Genomic DNA, 12,268 nt, shown 5'->3' on the forward strand with positions numbered 1-12,268 from the left:
CGGACGTGCTTTAACCGTGAAATTTTGGTTTTAAAATTTTTCTTGTTTAGTTTTAATTTTGTCTGATCATGTAGTGTAAAGAAGTGGACCTAAATGTGTCCGCGTGGCCTGATGGATAAGGCGTCTTACTTCGAATAAGAAGACTGCAGGTTCGAATCCTGTCGCGGACGTGTTCTAACCATGAAAAGGCATTTTTTAAATTATTCTTAATTAGTTTTAATTTTGTCTGATCATGTAATATAAAGAAAAGAACCTGAGTGTATCCGCTCGTCACGGACGTGTTTTAACCGTAAAATTTTGTTTTTAAAATTTTTCTTCTTTAGTTTCAATTTTGTCTGATCATGTACTGTAAAGAAGAGGACCTGAATGTGTCCGCGTGGCCTAATGGATAAGGCGTCTGTCTTCGAATCAGAAGACTGCGGGTTCGAATCCTGTCTCGGACGTGTTCTAACCATGAAAATTCATTTTTAAAATTATTCTTAATTACTTTTAATTTTGTCTGATCATGTAATTTAAAGAAGAAGGTCTGAGTGTGTCCGCGTGGCCTAATGGATAAGGCGTCTGAATTCGAATCAGAAGACTGCAGGTTCGAATCCTCTCGCGGACGTGCTTTAACCGTGAAATTTTGGTTTTAAAATTTTTCTTGTTTAGTTTTAATTTTGTCTGATCATGTAGTGTGAAGAAGTGGACCTAAATGTGTCCGCGTGGCCTGATGGATAAGGCGTCTGACTTCGAATAAGAAGACTGCAGGTTCGAATCCTGTCGCGGACGTGTTCTAACCATGAAAAGGCATTTTTTAAATTATTCTTAATTAGTTTTAATTTTGTCTGATCATGTAATTTAAAGAAGAAGGTCTGAGTGTGTCCGCGTGGCCTAATGGATAAGGCGTCTGACTTCGAATCAGAAGACTGCAGGTTCGAATCCAGGATGTCGCGGACGTGTTCTAAACATGAAAATTCATTTTTAAAATTATTCTTAATTAGTTTTAATTTTATCTGATCATGTAATATAAAGAAAAGAACCTGAGTGTATCCGCTCGTCACGGATGTGTTTTAACCGTAAAATTTTGTTTTTAAAATTTTTCTTCTTTAGTTTCAATTTTGTCTGATCATGTACTGTAAAGAAGAGGTCCTGAATGTGTCCGCGTGGCCTAATGGATAAGGCGTCTGGCTTCGAATCAGAAGATTGCAGGTTCGAATCCTGTCTCGGACGTGTTCTAACCATGAAAATTCATTTTTAAAATTATTCTTAATTACTTTTAATTTTGTCTGATCATGTAATTTAAAGAAGAAGGTCTGAGTGTGTCCGCGTGGCCTAATGGATAAGGCGTCTTACTTCGAATAAGAAGACTGCAGGTTCGAATCCTCTCGCGGACGTGCTTTAACCGTGAAATTTTGGTTTTAAAATTTTTCTTGTTTAGTTTTAATTTTGTCTGATCATGTAGTGTAAAGAAGTGGACCTAAATGTGTCCGCGTGGCCTGATGGATAAGGCGTCTTACTTCGAATAAGAAGACTGCAGGTTCGAATCCTGTCGCGGACGTGTTCTAACCATGAAAAGGCATTTTTTAAATTATTCTTAATTAGTTTTAATTTTGTCTGATCATGTAATATAAAGAAAAGAACCTGAGTGTATCCGCTCGTCACGGACGTGTTTTAACCGTAAAATTTTGTTTTTAAAATTTTTCTTCTTTAGTTTCAATTTTGTCTGATCATGTACTGTAAAGAAGAGGACCTGAATGTGTCCGCGTGGCCTAATGGATAAGGCGTCTGTCTTCGAATCAGAAGACTGCGGGTTCGAATCCTGTCTCGGACGTGTTCTAACCATGAAAATTCATTTTTAAAATTATTCTTAATTACTTTTAATTTTGTCTGATCATGTAATTTAAAGAAGAAGGTCTGAGTGTGTCCGCGTGGCCTAATGGATAAGGCGTCTGAATTCGAATCAGAAGACTGCAGGTTCGAATCCTCTCGCGGACGTGCTTTAACCGTGAAATTTTGGTTATAAAATTTTTCTTGTTTAGTTTTAATTTTGTCTGATCATGTAGTGTGAAGAAGTGGACCTAAATGTGTCCGCGTGGCCTGATGGATAAGGCGTCTGACTTCGAATAAGAAGACTGCAGGTTCGAATCCTGTCGCGGACGTGTTCTAACCATGAAAAGGCATTTTTTAAATTATTCTTAATTAGTTTTAATTTTGTCTGATCATGTAATTTAAAGAAGAAGGTCTGAGTGTGTCCGCGTGGCCTAATGGATAAGGCGTCTGACTTCGAATCAGAAGACTGCAGGTTCGAATCCAGGATGTCGCGGACGTGTTCTAAACATGAAAATTCATTTTTAAAATTATTCTTAATTAGTTTTAATTTTATCTGATCATGTAATATAAAGAAAAGAACCTGAGTGTATCCGCTCGTCACGGATGTGTTTTAACCGTAAAATTTTGTTTTTAAAATTTTTCTTCTTTAGTTTCAATTTTGTCTGATCATGTACTGTAAAGAAGAGGTCCTGAATGTGTCCGCGTGGCCTAATGGATAAGGCGTCTGGCTTCGAATCAGAAGATTGCAGGTTCGAATCCTGTCTCGGACGTGTTCTAACCATGAAAATTCATTTTTAAAATTATTCTTAATTACTTTTAATTTTGTCTGATCATGTAATTTAAAGAAGAAGGTCTGAGTGTGTCCGCGTGGCCTAATGGATAAGGCGTCTTACTTCGAATAAGAAGACTGCAGGTTCGAATCCTGTCGCGGACGTGTTCTAACCATGAAAAGGCATTTTTTAAATTATTCTTAATTAGTTTTAATTTTGTCTGATCATGTAATTTAAAGAAGAAGGTCTGAGTGTGTCCGCGTGGCCTAATGGATAAGGCGTCTGACTTCGAATCAGAAGACTGCAGGTTCGAATCCAGGATGTCGCGGACGTGTTCTAAACATGAAAATTCATTTTTAAAATTATTCTTAATTAGTTTTAATTTTGTCTGATCATGTAATATAAAGAAAAGAACCTGAGTGTATCCGCTCGTCACGGACGTGTTTTAACCGTAAAATTTTGTTTTTAAAATTTTTCTTCTTTAGTTTCAATTTTGTCTGATCATGTACTGTAAAGAAGAGGTCCTGAATGTGTCCGCGTGGTCTAATGGATAAGGCGTCTGTCTTCGAATCAGAAGATTGCAGGTTCGAATCCTGTCTCGGACGTGTTCTAACCATGAAAATTCATTTTTAAAATTATTCTTATTTACTTTTAATTTTGTCTGATCATGTAATTTAAAGAAGAAGGTCTGAGTGTGTCCGCGTGGCCTAATGGATAAGGCGTCTGACTTCGAATCAGAAGACTGCAGGTTCGAATCCTCTCGCGGACGTGCTTTAACCGTGAAATTTTGGTTTTAAAATTTTTCTTGTTTAGTTTTAATTTTGTCTGATCATGTAGTGTGAAGAAGTGGACCTGAATGTGTCCGCGTGGCCTGATGGATAAGGCGTCTGACTTCGAATCAGAAGACTGCAGGTTCGAATCCAGGATGTCGCGGACGTGTTCTAAACATGAAAATTCATTTTTAAAATTATTCTTAATTAGTTTTAATTTTGTCTGATCATGTAATATAAAGAAAAGAACCTGAGTGTATCCGCTCGTCACGGACGTGTTTTAACCGTAAAATTTTGTTTTTAAAATTTTTCTTCTTTAGTTTCAATTTTGTCTGATCATGTACTGTAAAGAAGAAGGTCTGAGTGTGTCCGCGTGGCCTAATGGATAAGGCGTCTGACTTCGAATCAGAAGACTGCAGGTTCGAATCCTCTCGCGGACGTGCTTTAACCGTGAAATTTTGGTTTTAAAATTTTTCTTGTTTAGTTTTAATTTTGTCTGATCATGTAGTGTGAAGAAGTGGACCTGAATGTGTCCGCGTGGCCTGATGGATAAGGCGTCTGACTTCGAATCAGAAGACTGCAGGTTCGAATCCAGGATGTCGCGGACGTGTTCTAAACATGAAAATTCATTTTTAAAATTATTCTTAATTAGTTTTAATTTTGTCTGATCATGTAATATAAAGAAAAGAACCTGAGTGTATCCGCTCGTCACGGACGTGTTTTAACCGTAAAATTTTGTTTTTAAAATTTTTCTTCTTTAGTTTCAATTTTGTCTGATCATGTACTGTAAAGAAGAGGTCCTGAATGTGTCCGCGTGGTCTAATGGATAAGGCGTCTGTCTTCGAATCAGAAGATTGCAGGTTCGAATCCTGTCTCGGACGTGTTCTAACCATGAAAATTCATTTTTAAAATTATTCTTATTTACTTTTAATTTTGTCTGATCATGTAATTTAAAGAAGAAGGTCTGAGTGTGTCCGCGTGGCCTAATGGATAAGGCGTCTGACTTCGAATCAGAAGACTGCAGGTTCGAATCCTCTCGCGGACGTGCTTTAACCGTGAAATTTTGGTTTTAAAATTTTTCTTGTTTAGTTTTAATTTTGTCTGATCATGTAGTGTGAAGAAGTGGACCTGAATGTGTCCGCGTGGCCTGATGGATAAGGCGTCTGACTTCGAATAAGAAGACTGCAGGTTCGAATCCTGTCGCGGACGTGTTCTAACCATGAAAAGGCATTTTTTAAATTATTCTTAATTAGTTTTAATTTTGTCTGATCATGTAATTTAAAGAAGAAGGTCTGAGTGTGTCCGCGTGGCCTAATGGATAAGGCGTCTGACTTCGAATCAGAAGACTGCAGGTTCGAATCCAGGATGTCGCGGACGTGTTCTAAACATGAAAATTCATTTTTAAAATTATTCTTAATTAGTTTAATTTTGTCTGATCATGTAATATAAAGAAAAGAACCTGAGTGTATCCGCTCGTCACGGATGTGTTTTAACCGTAAAATTTTGTTTTTAAAATTTTTCTTCTTTAGTTTCAATTTTGTCTGATCATGTACTGTAAAGAAGAGGTCCTGAATGTGTCCGCGTGGCCTAATGGATAAGGCGTCTGGCTTCGAATCAGAAGATTGCAGGTTCGAATCCTGTCTCGGACGTGTTCTAACCATGAAAATTCATTTTTAAAATTATTCTTAATTACTTTTAATTTTGTCTGATCATGTAATTTAAAGAAGAAGGTCTGAGTGTGTCCGCGTGGCCTAATGGATAAGGCGTGTGACTTCGAATCAGATGACTGCAGGTTCGAATCCTCTCGCGGACGTGCTTTAACCGTGAAATTTTGGTTTTAAAATTTTTCTTGTTTAGTTTTAATTTCGTCTCATCATGTAGTGTGAAGAAGAGGACCTGAATGTGTCCGCGTGGCCTAAAGGATAAGGCGTCTGTCTTCGAATCAGAAGATTGCAGGTTCGAATCCTGTTGCGGACGTGTTCTAACGATGAAAAGTCATTTTTTAAATTATTCTTAATTAGTTTTAATTTTGTCTGATCATGTACTGTAAAGAGGAGGACCTGAATGTGTCCGCGTGGCCTAATGGATAAGGCGTCTGACTTCGAATCAGAAGATTGCAGCTTCGAATCCTGTCGCGGACGTGTTCTAACCATGAAAAGTCATTCTTTAAATTATTCTTAATTAGTTTTAATTTTGTCTGATCATGTAATTTAAGAAGAAGGTCTGAGTGTGTCCGCGTGGCCTAATGGATAAGGCGTCTGACTTCGAATCAGAAGATTGCAGGTTCGAATCCTGTCGCGGACGTGTTCTAACCATGAAAAGTCATTTTTTAAATTATTCTTAATTAGTTTTAATTTTGTCTGATCATGTACTGTAAAGAAGAGGACCTGAATGTGTCGGCGTGGCCTAATGGATAAGACGTCTGACTTCGAATCAGAAGATTGCAGGTTCGAATCCTGTCGCGGACGTGTTCTAACCATGAAAAGTCATTTTTTAAATTATTCTTAATTACTTTTAATTTTGTCTGATCATGTAATTTAAAGAAGAAGGTCTGAGTGTGTCCGCGTGGCCTAATGGATAAGGCGTCTGACTTCGAATCAGAAGATTGCAAGTTCGAATCCTCTCGCGGACGTGCTTTAACCGTGAAATTATGGTTTTAAAATTTTTCTTGTTTAGTTTTAATTTTGTCTGATCATGTAGTGTGAAGAAATGGACCTAAATGTGTCCGCGTGGCCTGATGGATAAGGCGTCTGACTTCGAATCAGAAGACTGAAGGTTCGAATCCTGTCGCGGACGTGTTCTAACCATGAAAAGGCATTTTTTAAATTATTCTTAATTAGTTTTAATTTTGTCTGATCATGTACTGTAAAGAAGAGGACCTGAATGTGTCCGCGTGGCCTAATGGATAAGGCGTCTGACTTCGAATCAGAAGATTTCATGTTCGAATCCTGTCGCGGACGTATTCTAACCATGAAAAGTCATTTTTTAAATTATTCTTAATTAGTTTTAATTTTGTCTGATCATGTAATTTAAAGAAGAAGGTCTGAGTGTGTCCGCGTGGCCTAATGGATAAGGCGTCTGACTTCGAATCAGAAGACTGCAGGTTCGAATCCTGTTGCGGACGTGTTCTAACGATGAAAAGTCATTTTTTAAATTATTCTTAATTAGTTTTAATTTTGTCTGATCATGTACTGTAAAGAGGAGGACCTGAATGTGTCCGCGTGGCCTAATGGATAAGGCGTCTGACTTCGAATCAGAAGATTGCAGCTTCGAATCCTGTCGCGGACGTGTTCTAACCATGAAAAGTCATTCTTTAAATTATTCTTAATTAGTTTTAATTTTGTCTGATCATGTAATTTAAGAAGAAAGTCTGAGTGTGTCCGCGTGGCCTCATGGATAAGGCGTCTGGCTTCGAATCAGAAGATTGCAGGTTCGAATCCTGTCGCGGACGTGTTCTAACCATGAAAATTCATTTTTAAAATTATTCTTAATTAGTTTTAATTTTGTCTGATCATGTAATTTAAAGAAGAAGGTCTGAATGTGTCCGCGTGGCCTAATGGATAAGGCGTCTGACTTCGAAACAGAAGACTGCAGGTTCGAATCCTGTCGCGGACGTGTTCTAACCATGAAAAGGCATTTTTTAAATTATTCTTAATTAGTTTTAATTTTGTCTGATCATGTACTGTAAAGAAGAGGACCTGAATGTGTCCGCGTGGCCTAATGGATAAGGCGTCTGACTTCGAATCAGAAGATTTCAGGTTCGAATCCTGTCGCGGACGTGTTCTAACCATGAAAAGTCATTTTTTAAATTATTCTTAATTAGTTTTAATTTTGTCTGATCATGTAATTTAAAGAAGAAGGTCTGAGTGTGTCCGCGTGGCCTAATGGATAAGGCGTCTGACTTCGAATCAGAAGACTGCAGGTTCGAATCCTGTCGCGGACGTGTTCTAAACATGAAAATTCATTTTTTAAATTATTCTTAATTAGTTTTAATTTTGTCTGATCATGTACTGTAAAGAAGAGGACCTGAATGTGTCGGCGTGGCCTAATGGATAAGACGTCTGACTTCGAATCAGAAGATTGCAGGTTCGAATCCTGTCGCGGACGTGTTCTAACCATGAAAAGTCATTTTTTAAATTATTCTTAATTACTTTTAATTTTGTCTGATCATGTAATTTAAAGAAGAAGGTCTGAGTGTGTCCGCGTGGCCTAATGGATAAGGCGTCTGACTTCGAATCAGAAGATTGCAGGTTCGAATCCTCTCGCGGACGTGCTTTAACCGTGAAATTTTGGTTTTAAAATTTTTCTTGTTTAGTTTTAATTTTGTCTGATCATGTAGTGTGAAGAAGTGGACCTAAATGTGTCCGCGTGGCCTGATGGATAAGGCGTCTTACTTCGAATAAGAAGACTGCAGGTTCGAATCCTGTCGCGGACGTGTTCTAACCATGAAAAGGCATTTTTTAAATTATTCTTAATTAGTTTTAATTTTGTCTGATCATGTAATTTAAAGAAGAAGGTCTGAGTGTGTCCGCGTGGCCTAATGGATAAGGCGTCTGACTTCGAATCAGAAGACTGCAGGTTCGAATCCAGGATGTCGCGGACGTGTTCTAAACATGAAAATTCATTTTTAAAATTATTCTTAATTAGTTTTAATTTTGTCTGATCATGTAATTTAAAGAAGAAGGTCTGAGTGTGTCCGTGTGGCCTAATGGATAAGGCGTCTGACTTCGAATCAGAAGACTACAGGTTCGAATCCTCTCGCGGACGTGCTTTAACCGTGAAATTTTGGTTTTAAAATTTTTCTTGTTTAGTTTTAATTTTGTCTCATCATGTAGTGTGAAGAAGAGGACCTGAATGTGTCCGCGTGGCCTAATGGATAAGGCGTCTGTCTTCGAATCAGAAGATTGCAGGTTCGAATCCTGTTGCGGACGTGTTCTAACGATGAAAAGTCATTTTTTAAATTATTCTTAATTAGTTTTAATTTTGTCTGATCATGTAATTTAAAGAAGAAGGTCTGAGTGTGTCCGCGTGGCCTAATGGATAAGGCGTCTGACTTCGAATCAGAAGACTGCAGGTTCGAATCCAGGATGTCGCGGACGTGTTCTAAACATGAAAATTCATTTTTAAAATTATTCTTAATTACTTTTAATTTTGTCTGATCATGTAATTTAAAGAAGAAGGTCTGAGTGTGTCCGTGTGGCCTAATGGATAAGGCGTCTGACTTCGAATCAGAAGACTGCAGGTTCGAATCCTCTCGCGGACGTGCTTTAACCGTGAAATTTTGGTTTTAAAATTTTTCTTGTTTAGTTTTAATTTTGTCTCATCATGTAGTGTGAAGAAGAGGACCTGAATGTGTCCGCGTGGCCTAATGGATAAGGCGTCTGTCTTCGAATCAGAAGATTGCAGGTTCGAATCCTGTTGCGGACGTGTTCTAACGATGAAAAGTCATTTTTTAAATTATTCTTAATTAGTTTTAATTTTGTCTGATCATGTACTGTAAAGAGGAGGACCTGAATGTGTCCGCGTGGCCTAATGGATAAGGCGTCTGACTTCGAATCAGAAGATTGCAGCTTCGAATCCTGTCGCGGACGTGTTCTAACCATGAAAAGTCATTCTTTAAATTATTCTTAATTAGTTTTAATTTTGTCTGATCATGTAATTTAAGAAGAAGGTCTGAGTGTGTCCGCGTGGCCTAATGGATAAGGCGTCTGACTTCGAATCAGAAGATTGCAGGTTCGAATCCTGTCGCGGACGTGTTCTAACCATGAAAAGTCATTTTTTAAATTATTCTTAATTAGTTTTAATTTTGTCTGATCATGTACTGTAAAGAAGAGGACCTGAATGTGTCGGCGTGGCCTAATGGATAAGACGTCTGACTTCGAATCAGAAGATTGCAGGTTCGAATCCTGTCGCGGACGTGTTCTAACCATGAAAAGTAATTTTTTAAATTATTCTTAATTACTTTTAATTTTGTCTGATCATGTAATTTAAAGAAGAAGGTCTGAGTGTGTCCGCGTGGCCTAATGGATAAGGCGTCTGACTTCGAATCAGAAGATTGCAGGTTCGAATCCTCTCGCGGACGTGCTTTAACCGTGAAATTATGGTTTTAAAATTTTTCTTGTTTAGTTTTAATTTTGTCTGATCATGTAGTGTGAAGAAGTGGACCTAAATGTGTCCGCGTGGCCTGATGGATAAGGCGTCTGACTTCGAATCAGAAGACTGCAGGTTCGAATCCTGTCGCGGACGTGTTCTAACCATGAAAAGGCATTTTTTAAATTATTCTTAATTAGTTTTAATTTTGTCTGATCATGTACTGTAAAGAAGAGGACCTGAATGTGTCCGCGTGGCCTAATGGATAAGGCGTCTGACTTCGAATCAGAAGATTGCAGGTTCGAATCCTCTCGCGGACGTGCTTTAACCGTGAAATTTTGGTTTTAAAATTTTTCTTGTTTAGTTTTAATTTTGTCTGATCATGTAGTGTAAAGAAGTGGACCTAAATGTGTCCGCGTGGCCTGATGGATAAGGCGTCTTACTTCGAATCAGAAGACTGCAGGTTCGAATCCTGTCGCGGACGTGTTCTAACCATGAAAAGGCATTTTTTAAATTATTCTTAATTAGTTTTAATTTTGTCTGATCATGTAATATAAAGAAAAGAACCTGAGTGTATCCGCTCGTCACGGACGTGTTTTAACCGTAAAATTTTGTTTTTAAAATTTTTCTTCTTTAGTTTCAATTTTGTCTGATCATGTACTGTAAAGAAGAGGACCTGAATGTGTCCGCGTGGCCTAATGGATAAGGCGTCTGTCTTCGAATCAGAAGACTGCGGGTTCGAATCCTGTCTCGGACGTGTTCTAACCATGAAAATTCATTTTTAAAATTATTCTTAATTACTTTTAATTTTGTCTGATCATGTAATTTAAAGAAGAAGGTCTGAGTGTGTCCGCGTGGCCTAATGGATAAGGCGTCTGAATTCGAATCAGAAGACTGCAGGTTCGAATCCTCTCGCGGACGTGCTTTAACCGTGAAATTTTGGTTTTAAAATTTTTCTTGTTTAGTTTTAATTTTGTCTGATCATGTAGTGTGAAGAAGTGGACCTAAATGTGTCCGCGTGGCCTGATGGATAAGGCGTCTGACTTCGAATAAGAAGACTGCAGGTTCGAATCCTGTCGCGGACGTGTTCTAACCATGAAAAGGCATTTTTTAAATTATTCTTAATTAGTTTTAATTTTGTCTGATCATGTAATTTAAAGAAGAAGGTCTGAGTGTGTCCGCGTGGCCTAATGGATAAGGCGTCTGACTTCGAATCAGAAGACTGCAGGTTCGAATCCAGGATGTCGCGGACGTGTTCTAAACATGAAAATTCATTTTTAAAATTATTCTTAATTAGTTTTAATTTTATCTGATCATGTAATATAAAGAAAAGAACCTGAGTGTATCCGCTCGTCACGGATGTGTTTTAACCGTAAAATTTTGTTTTTAAAATTTTTCTTCTTTAGTTTCAATTTTGTCTGATCATGTACTGTAAAGAAGAGGTCCTGAATGTGTCCGCGTGGCCTAATGGATAAGGCGTCTGGCTTCGAATCAGAAGATTGCAGGTTCGAATCCTGTCTCGGACGTGTTCTAACCATGAAAATTCATTTTTAAAATTATTCTTAATTACTTTTAATTTTGTCTGATCATGTAATTTAAAGAAGAAGGTCTGAGTGTGTCCGCGTGGCCTAATGGATAAGGCGTCTTACTTCGAATAAGAAGACTGCAGGTTCGAATCCTCTCGCGGACGTGCTTTAACCGTGAAATTTTGGTTTTAAAATTTTTCTTGTTTAGTTTTAATTTTGTCTGATCATGTAGTGTAAAGAAGTGGACCTAAATGTGTCCGCGTGGCCTGATGGATAAGGCGTCTTACTTCGAATAAGAAGACTGCAGGTTCGAATCCTGTCGCGGACGTGTTCTAACCATGAAAAGGCATTTTTTAAATTATTCTTAATTAGTTTTAATTTTGTCTGATCATGTAATATAAAGAAAAGAACCTGAGTGTATCCGCTCGTCACGGACGTGTTTTAACCGTAAAATTTTGTTTTTAAAATTTTTCTTCTTTAGTTTCAATTTTGTCTGATCATGTACTGTAAAGAAGAGGACCTGAATGTGTCCGCGTGGCCTAATGGATAAGGCGTCTGTCTTCGAATCAGAAGACTGCGGGTTCGAATCCTGTCTCGGACGTGTTCTAACCATGAAAATTCATTTTTAAAATTATTCTTAATTACTTTTAATTTTGTCTGATCATGTAATTTAAAGAAGAAGGTCTGAGTGTGTCCGCGTGGCCTAATGGATAAGGCGTCTGAATTCGAATCAGAAGACTGCAGGTTCGAATCCTCTCGCGGACGTGCTTTAACCGTGAAATTTTGGTTTTAAAATTTTTCTTGTTTAGTTTTAATTTTGTCTGATCATGTAGTGTGAAGAAGTGGACCTAAATGTGTCCGCGTGGCCTGATGGATAAGGCGTCTGACTTCGAATAAGAAGACTGCAGGTTCGAATCCTGTCGCGGACGTGTTCTAACCATGAAAAGGCATTTTTTAAATTATTCTTAATTAGTTTTAATTTTGTCTGATCATGTAATTTAAAGAAGAAGGTCTGAGTGTGTCCGCGTGGCCTAATGGATAAGGCGTCTGACTTCGAATCAGAAGACTGCAGGTTCGAATCCAGGATGTCGCGGACGTGTTCTAAACATGAAAATTCATTTTTAAAATTATTCTTAATTAGTTTTAATTTTATCTGATCATGTAATATAAAGAAAAGAACCTGAGTGTATCCGCTCGTCACGGATGTGTTTTAACCGTAAAATTTTGTTTTTAAAATTTTTCTTCTTTAGTTTCAATTTTGTCTGATCATGTACTGTAAAGAAGAGGTCCTGAATGTGTC

General features: G+C 37.8%; 3 non-coding genes across 3 annotated transcripts; all 3 read left to right on the top strand.

Annotated features, from left to right (window-relative positions):
- The first annotated feature begins 5,583 nt into the window (after positions 1–5,583).
- Positions 5,584–5,656, top strand: TRNAR-UCG (transfer RNA arginine (anticodon UCG)). The gene has a single exon. It is a non-coding gene; the product is annotated as a tRNA-Arg (tRNA).
- A 1,566-nt stretch (positions 5,657–7,222) lies between these two features.
- Positions 7,223–7,295, top strand: TRNAR-UCG (transfer RNA arginine (anticodon UCG)). Its single transcript has one exon. It is a non-coding gene; the product is annotated as a tRNA-Arg (tRNA).
- A 1,738-nt stretch (positions 7,296–9,033) lies between these two features.
- TRNAR-UCG (transfer RNA arginine (anticodon UCG)) lies at positions 9,034–9,106 on the top strand. The gene has a single exon. It is a non-coding gene; the product is annotated as a tRNA-Arg (tRNA).
- Positions 9,107–12,268: the final 3,162 nt, after the last annotated feature.

This window comes from Stegodyphus dumicola, chromosome 12 (genome assembly GCF_044657685.1).
Source record: "Stegodyphus dumicola isolate Sdum_Otavi_A_Nest chromosome 12, ASM4465768v1".
In the NCBI taxonomy this organism is placed as follows: Eukaryota; Metazoa; Arthropoda; class Arachnida; order Araneae; family Eresidae; genus Stegodyphus; species Stegodyphus dumicola.